Source organism: Mizuhopecten yessoensis, unplaced genomic scaffold (genome assembly GCF_002113885.1).
Source record: "Mizuhopecten yessoensis strain PY_sf001 unplaced genomic scaffold, ASM211388v2 scaffold2329, whole genome shotgun sequence".
In the NCBI taxonomy this organism is placed as follows: Eukaryota; Metazoa; Mollusca; class Bivalvia; order Pectinida; family Pectinidae; genus Mizuhopecten; species Mizuhopecten yessoensis.
Window position 1 is genome coordinate 3,446,940 of NW_018404492.1, and position 9,341 is coordinate 3,456,280.

Below are 9,341 nucleotides of genomic sequence, written 5' to 3' on the forward strand. Positions count from 1 at the left end.
TTGAAAAGGGGAGTGCTTAATGTCAATGTCCAGCATGTGACAATATTAAAAGGGATTGTTCTTCATCTATTCAGGTTATACAAAGAAAATAATAATTGTTTAACATATTCCGTCTTTGCGTATTGCAGAGTTATCTTCTCTTGGGAGCAGGTATTGATTGTTACGTCATTGGTTTGTGCGAGAAAATTACGTCGTTTTCTCAAAAAATGATGACGTTACTCTCACAAACAAGTGACGTAACAATCAATACCTGCTCCCAAGAGAGGATAACTCTGCAATACGCAAAGACGGAATAGCAGCATAAGAAACCTCAATTCTGTAAATGTTAACATTATCAGGACAAAACTTCTCAAAATACATGTATCTTGTATAGCGTATGCATGGTATTACTCATATGGAACAAAATTAGACCGATAATTAGGCAATCAATTATAGACTGGAACCATCTTGTAGCATGTCAGGAAGTGGGTATCTACAGAGAGCAGCACTTTGGTTAACAGTGCATTTCAGGTCATATCCTAGGATTCGGGTAACACTGTGCAGTGACCGACAGGTCTCTCCTAAGAGATGTTACAGATTTGAACGCATTATTTTTGTTGTGAATAAAGGCTACAAATAAAAAATGCCTGCAAAAGTATCGCAATTGAGGTATCATCTGAATGTAAACAGGAAGTGATGCTGTACCGGAAGTACAAACATCTGTCAATGAACCATTGTTTCGGTACATACCTAGTTAAATCAATCAGTCATTCTGTTGTCGTGTTGATATAACATAACACAACCAGTATATCCAAACATGCCTCTTTAAATTTACATGTTAAATTACACATCCGTGTTTTTATTTGCATGAATGCTTTAGCAATCGTGAATAAAGAAATCATGCATTTGTTTATTTGCGTGTTAAAAAGTCGAGTACTTAACCAATACCAGGGTACACACCGATCCATGATGTCATACACAAATGAAGTGACCAACGACACCCAGTAAGTATATCAGAAATATTCAATACGGCAACATTACCCGAAGAACCGAACGGACAAAAAATCGGTCCATTAGACGAACATTAAATGATTATCAAATATATGTGCGAAATCAAATGAAATACAAAACAAAAAGAACAAAAAATTAAGAAAATAATTCATATGTTAAAGAAACCAGTGCGTGCATTCCCGCATTAACTTATTTGATATGATTATATTAAATCTTTATTTGCCGAGTCACGTAATTTGTTTGCGCAGTGACGTGTTTTTTTGCATTTTTACGAGCTTTTCAGTATTTATTTTTCTAACAAGTGACTCTAAAAGGCTTTCGTATGTAATAATGTGGTAAGTATAATTTTTGTTTCTGTACGGAGCGCGGAATTGGGAAGATACCCGTAATCAGGAGAAGTAGATATGTTGCGGATGCGGAATCATTCGGACATTGCTAGTGAGAAAATATTACATCAAACAAGTTCCATTGGGAACATTTAAACCGTCCTTTCTAGAATGTCCTCACATAAATGGTTCTCTCTCGCATGTAATTACAGATGATATTAGTATGGTGACAGTCACGTGTGAAGCTTCAAAATACCACTGTTTAAATTTTGTGATGACCCAGAATTCATCATACAGACAGAAATCACTCGTCATATATGGACCAACGAATGGCAGAGACAGAAAAACTGTACTATAGTCTACTATGTGTGTGTAAAACGTTATAGATGGCTGAGACATATAGAATACTCATGCCTGCAAAAATGGAGAAGTTTTCCTTTATTCCACGATAAAGTGTATTTAAAACATATTGTAAATATAAGTATGGCGCATTATAAACATCAACATTCGAAAGCGATTTCTCTCCTAAGAGACGTTACAGATTTGAACGCATTAAGGTTGTTGTGAATAACAGCTACAAAATAAAAATCCCCCGCAAAAGTACTGCAGTTGAGGTATCAACTGAATGTAAACAGGAAGTGATGCTGTACCGGAAGTACAAACATCTGTCAATGAACCATTGTTTCGGTACATACCTAGTTAAATCAATCAGTCATTCTGTTGTCGTGTTGATATAACATAACACAACCAGTATATCCAAACATGCCTCTTTAAATTTACATGTTAAATTACACATCCGTTTCTTTGCATGAATGCTTTAGCAATTGTGAATAAAGAAAGCATGCATTTGTTTATTTGCGTGTTAAAAAGTCGAGTACTTAACCAATACCAGGGTACACACCGATCCATGATGTCATACACAAATGAAGTGACCAACGACACCCAGTAAGTATATCAGAAATATTCAATACGGCGACATTACCCGAAGAACCGAACGGACAAAAAATCGGTCCATTAGACGAACATGAAATGGTTATTAAAGATGCGTGCGAAATCAAATGAAATACAAAACAAAAAGAACAATAGATCAATAAAATTATATATATATATATGTTAAAGAAACCAGTGCGTGCATTCCCGCATTAACTTATTAGATATTATAATATTAAATCTTGATTTGCCGAGTCACGTAATTTGTTTGCGTAATAACGTGTTTTTTTCGCATTTTTACGAAATTTTCAGTATTTATTTTTCTAACAAGTGACTCTAAAAGGCTTTCGTACGTAATAATGTGGTAAGTATATTTGTTTGTGTACGGAGCGCGGAATTGGGAAGATACCCGTAATCAGGAGAAGTAGATATGTTGCGGATGCGGAATCATTCGGACATTGCTAGTCGGAAATATTAAAGAACGTAATGTTACAAATGTCTATTAAAGACATCAAACAAGTTCCATTGGGAACATTTAAACCGTCACTTCTAGAATGTCCTCACACAAATGGTTCTCTCTCGCATGTAATTACAGATGATATTAGTATGGTGACAGTCACGGTGTGAAACTGTTTAAATTTTGTGATGACCCAGAATTCATCATACAGACAGATATCACTCGTCATATGTGGACCAACGAATGGCAGAGACAGAAAAACTGTACTATAGTCTACTACGTGTATGTAACACGTTATAGATTGCTGAGATAAATAGAATACTCATGTCTGCAAAAAATAGAGAAGTTTTCCTTTATTGCACGATAAAGGGCATTTAAAACATCATTTATATGTTAATATATGCTACGTATTGTATTTAACGCAGTAAATTACATAGAATATCCTATCATATCTCAACGGCATTTACCCCCCGTCTGAGTTGTTTACGCTTGCCTTTGGCAGACATAAGACTTCCTCAATTTTGAGACCTGTTTATCTCCGTTGATACATGTAAATGCGTCTGTATTGAGGAAATGCATTTGATACAGGATAATAAAATTAAAAATTAAAAATAAATTCGGATTACATTGCAAATAATTTACAAAAGAGTCCTCAAACCCTTAAATGGCTTTTAACAAATAAATATCAAAGTTCGATTAGAAAATCAAAATTTGCATACAGGGAAACTATATTTGTACACTGTTTATCGACATCGTTGCCTAGCGGGATTTGGAACCGTGACATCTTCGAGACCCAAGGGGCTCCACTTTTCATATCACATAACTTTTAGGCAGAGTAGATCGAAGCGGTAAAGACTGAATTCTGAAAGATTTCCAAGCAGATCACCTTTGTCAATATAAAATATGAGTATCTGTGTGAAAAACAATCATTGTTTCTTGTTTAGCACGGTAACATGGTGCTTTGTCATACTAAACACAACATGCGTATCAAAATAGACCGTTACACAGTAATATAGTACATTGAGTAAGAGACATCTTCAAAATGTAAACGGTCCGCTTTCGATAAGCTGATCTTCTAGGTTGCACCTTCCGGACAAAATGGAGGGCTCACGGTCCCACACATGATTTTACTTATATAAGAAGATTGAGAGCAGAATCTTTAGCTGTCGAAGATGACGATTAGAGTTAGGGTATGGTCGACAGCAGATCTAGAACGTTTGACTTTCAAGGATGACGCTTAAAGTAGCGGGGCTGTATAAATAACGAAGTGTACAAAATATCAAAACCGGTGGTAATAGGGTGTGTGGGTATCTTTTAAGTTTGATATCGTTTGATATCGTTTGAAAAACAAGGTCATGTTTAAAAACAAAAAAATGTAAACCACCACTGGACGTTGATACAAGTGTATCCTTAGCTTGTCTACATATTATGTATAATACAAATGAAGTGAAATTGTTTAAAAACAAAATAACTAATTTATTTTATATATCGTTGATTTAAATAAACAGTTATGGACAGTATAAAAGCCTTGTAAGTTAAAATGTCTATTACGTATAGTATGTTCTCCCTGAAGTGAATGCCTGATGTGAAAAATATCGAAAAAATACTTTTGAAATGGTGCTCGTTAAATAGTATTTATGAAGTAGTACTTATATAAATAGTCTTGTGAAATAGTATTCATGATATAGTACATGTGAAATAGTATTAATGAAATAGTATTCATGATATAGCACTTGTGATATAGTATTAATGAAATAGTTTTCATGAATTAGTACTTGTGAAATAGTATTAATGAAATAGTTTCCATGATATAGTACATGTGAAATAGTATTAATGAAATAGTATTTATGATATAGTACTTGTGAAATAGTATTAATGAAATAGTTTTCATGATATAGTACATGTGAAATAGTATTTATGATATAGTACTTGTGATATAGTATTCATGATATAGTATTCATGATATAGCACTTGTGATATAGTATTAATGAAATAGTTTTCATGAAATAGTACTTGTGAAATAGTATTAATGAAATAGTATTTATGATATAGTACTTGTGAAATAGTATTCATGATATAGTATTCATGATATAGCACTTGTGATATAGTATTAATGAAATAGTATTCATGATATAGTACATGTGAAATAGTATTAATGAAATAGTATTCATGATATAGCACTTGTGATATAGTATTAATGAATAGTTTTCATGATATAGTACTTGTGAAATAGTATTAATGAAATAGTATTCATGATATAGCACTTGTGATATAGTATTTATGAAATAGTATTAATGAAATAGTACTTGTGAAATAGTATTTATGATATAGCACTTGTGATATAGTATTCATGATATAGTACTTGTGAAATAGTATTAATGAAATAGTATTCATGATATAGCACTTGTCATATAATATTTATGAAATAGTATTTATGAAATAGTACTTGTGAAATAGTATTCATGATATAGTACTTGTGAACTAGTATTCATGATATAGTACATGTGAAATAGTATTAATGAAATAGCATTCATGATATAGCACTTGTGATATAGTATTTATGAAATAGGATTAATGAAATAGTACTTGTGAAATAGTATTTATGATATAGCACTTGTGATATAATATTAATGAAATAGTATTCATGATATAGTACTTGTGATATAGTATTTATGAAATAGTATTTATGAAATAGTACTTGTGAAATAGTATTTATGATATAGCACTTGTGATATAATATTAATGAAATAGTATTCATGATATAGTACTTGTGAAATAGTATTAATGAAATAGTTTTCATGATATAGTACTTGTGAAATAGTATTTATGATATAGTACTTGTGATATAATATTAATGAAATAGTATTCATGATATAGTACTTGTGAAATAGTATTTATGATATAGTACTTGTGAAATAGTATTCATGATATAGTACTTGTGAAATAGTATTCATGATATAGTACATGTGAAATAGTATTCATGAAATAGTATTCATGATATAGTATATGTGAAATAGTATTAATGAAATAGTATTCATGATATAGCACTTGTGATATAATATTTATGAAATAGTATTTATGAAATAGTACTTGTGAAATAGTATTCATGATATAGTATTCATGATATAGTACATGTGATATAGTATTTATGAAATAGTATTTATGAAATAGTACTAGTGAAATAGTATTTATGAAATAGTATTTGAGAAATAGTACGTAGAATGTTTATGAGGAAATGTATCTTTCGTCAATTACCAATCAAATCACGTATTCCCTCAACATGGTTCACAGTTCTATTTGGCTTCTTGGTACTTTGATGAATTATTATATATTTTGAGGGAAATATTGTATGTTTAGAGAATTATCTATTACTGCGCTTGATTGCAAAATGTGTATCATATCAGAATAAGATCCAGAACATAGGATAAAACATGAAATAATCACGGGACCCCCAAGTTTCCTACCTTAAGAACTGATGATCACAGTACTTGTTTCCTCTCTTGGTTGTCCATGTTTTCAGGAGAGAATCGTTTTCTTGTCGTGCATGTAGAGATGACGTTTGCCTTTGGCACGAGACAATTTACTACCTGTTCGCTTCCCTCATTGACAACTATGGAATAAACGTTAAACACACAGATACCTGTGTGGGTGTGTTTTGTAATCAATATCGCGGGGATTTAAAAGTATGGTTAGTTTATCCTGTCTAATCCTGAAATACTTAAATCTCTGTTCGCTGTTACTTATACATGGTATCGTTCTTTAAACAACCTGACTTTTGACGAGAAATTATGCCAATGTAAATCTTCTTTTTCATCTAGTCCCTGATATTTGTGATATTTTATTTTTTATTTCTCCATGATGACACTAGGGTATCCTGTAAGACATGGGGGAGTGTCGAACACCCTATAATGTGATGTGTTCCTATTCAAATAAATGCATTTTGTCTGCCTCAATTAACTGCTTTGATGAATGGCTTTTGTAAGGTGTGGAGAAATTTGAGTAAAAAAAAAACAAGTTTAAAATCTTACCGCATTATGGGCAGTCTAGTGTCGGGTTATCTTCTTAAAGGCTCATAAATATGAATGTCTCGTTAAAGTTGAAATCTTTATGCCGACAGAGTGCCGATTCATACCAAAGTAAAAACACGTGTCAGTTTTTAAACACATAATAAAAAATGATCGGGGAGAATTCTCTAACTTACTAGGCCGTTTACCATGAAAGCCAACCGTTGAATAATTTGTGATGATCTCACTGATAGAGTAACGATACCCTTCAAAAATACTTCTAACCAAGTTACTCCCAGTTAAGGCTTGTTATCTTACCAATATAATTTACACACAAAAAACAAAACAAAACAAAAAACTGTTCCATTTTTATGAAAAATAGTACAAATCATAAGGCAATCACATGTGTCGTTATTGCAATGACCATGACAAAAACAATACGTGTTACTTTTGAATAAATTAATTCTGAAGTGACTCGTCAAGCTAATAGCGGTTTTGATAACAGGGTCGAGATGTTCGAGGCATGGGACCGAACATTTCTATTTGAAATCTATATAACGCCAGTGTTATTTATATCAATAAAAATAAATAAACGAAATCTGCATATATTTGGTACAAAATGACTTGCATTATACCAAAAGTTTTAAAATATCATTCATATCAAATAATCTGTCAGAAAACAATTTAGAAAAAATAGTTGGGATTTTATAAATATGCTCACCAAGGTCACATTTTGATCAGAGTTGGGACCATTACACGTTTAATTTGCTCATTATGTTTACTGTTGAGTAATAGAGACGGTCGTGTTTAACAGTATCAGTGTCATGATCAATAGATACCATTAGGGAATCATGCATTGACGTTCTACTGATGGCAAACGGAAATAGGATCATATTTGCAAGAAAATGTGGAAAGCAATTACGTAAAAAATGCTAACACATTAACAGCTTGTAATAATAGCTGGTTGATCAGGGTGAAACTAAATTCAGGCCCTTAGCAATCGTACATTAACACTTTGGACGCGGTGAGGAAATCATATCTAAGGAACGCCACGGGCGTGTGAATTAAATTCAGAAATCGCTGACATACATATAGTTGACCTCCAATTACTACCCCGAGTAGCCATTGTGTAAGGTACGGCAACTCTGGGTAGAGATTTAGTCGACCTTTTCTTATTGTCCGTTACACCATTTGACCTGTGACCTGCACCAGCAAATTAACGGTGACAAATTACATGCAAAAATCGGCATCCGGTCTACTTCGAAAACTACTCTTTCAATATAGCATGAACTTTTGTCTCGCGATCAAAAACAACTTGGAGGTATCAAGTCAATCCAAATTCCGCTCATTTGCCATGTGAATGACTTGATCATCTCCGTTTACTGCATATAAAAGTTACTGAAATTAAGGAATTAGTTAGTCTGCTGCAGAGGTGTACTAGTTTTCGAACTAACATACGACTGATAGGGGACTACACTGTACATTAACTCCAATAACAACAAAACCAGGGAAAAAGCGGGCTTGTATTAACAAAAAATCAAGCAAAGATTTAAATATTATTATAAGTATATATCTCATCTATATAACAGCGTGTCTGATTGGATAATCCCCTTATTCTCATATTCGGAGTCTCTCGAGAACAATTTGCGGAAGGCACCATACCCGAGTTCCGTCGAGTGACTGTTGAAAGCCATCCTCGATATCCAGGGGTTACCGCTCACTTTCGCTCTAGGTGATCGTAACCCTGGAAACCGAGGATGGTTGAAAGCTTACGACAACGATGACGCTCCAACCTCATCTTTACTTCTTTTTATTATTTTTTATATATTTTGTATGATAAAACTTGTATTGCCCTTTAGGTATGGGAAAACGATTCAGTAACGTAAAAGAGCAAATCAACTTTCACATAAATTTGGTCCAGAAAAAGTCTATTTAATGATGTATTGGTATATTTCCAGGTTAAAGTACACGGCTCATGTCGTTGAAGTTTCTTTTCAAAACAATCTGATTATGATGATATAACAATCCCAGTTAGTGTGCTATTAAATAGACTATACAGCTAGGGTTTTTTTTCGCTCGAACTTGAATTTCACCTTGAGGCTACTAATGTGTCATTTATTGATTCTGTGGCAAACATGATGAAAATTGATTAAAATTAATTACGTAATTTTGGTTAATAGTGCCATTATATACTTGTCAATGTGACGCTCGATAATACATGCACACTCGCTTCGCATAACATGTAGCGCTACAATACTTTAAATCAATCGCTCAAATGTCTAGGAGTTTTGTAGTGTTGTTCCGTCAATAACGCTTCAATGGCGATATACAAAGAAAACACAAACTCGTTTAATTCGGTTCGATAACTGATGACTAGATTAGAGAATATACATGTAATATACGGATATAGAACAGAATTTTGTACTTGTCATTTTGTTATGAACTATCGTGGCTGAAAATGTATGCATTATACGAAATGACAAATTCAAATATCACTCTAATCCTTGTGAGTTTTGCATGTACAACGTAAAAATTTCCTGGGCAACTGAAGATAAAAAATACATCGTCAATAGATTGCAGTAAAAGTTCCCGTGTGAATAAAATATATGTAAGTGTCGTCTTTTTTCGTCGTTC

General features: G+C 32.9%; 1 protein-coding gene across 1 annotated transcript in view; it reads right to left on the reverse strand.

Annotated features, from left to right (window-relative positions):
- Positions 1-6,376, reverse strand: part of LOC110445622 — a 31,739-nt gene extending 25,363 nt beyond the window's left edge. Inside the window, exon 1 of the mRNA XM_021490314.1 lies at positions 6,168-6,376. The gene's annotated coding sequence lies outside the window, so the exon portion shown is untranslated. The remainder of the gene's footprint in view (positions 1-6,167) is intronic.
- Between the last annotated feature and the right edge of the window lie 2,965 nt (positions 6,377-9,341).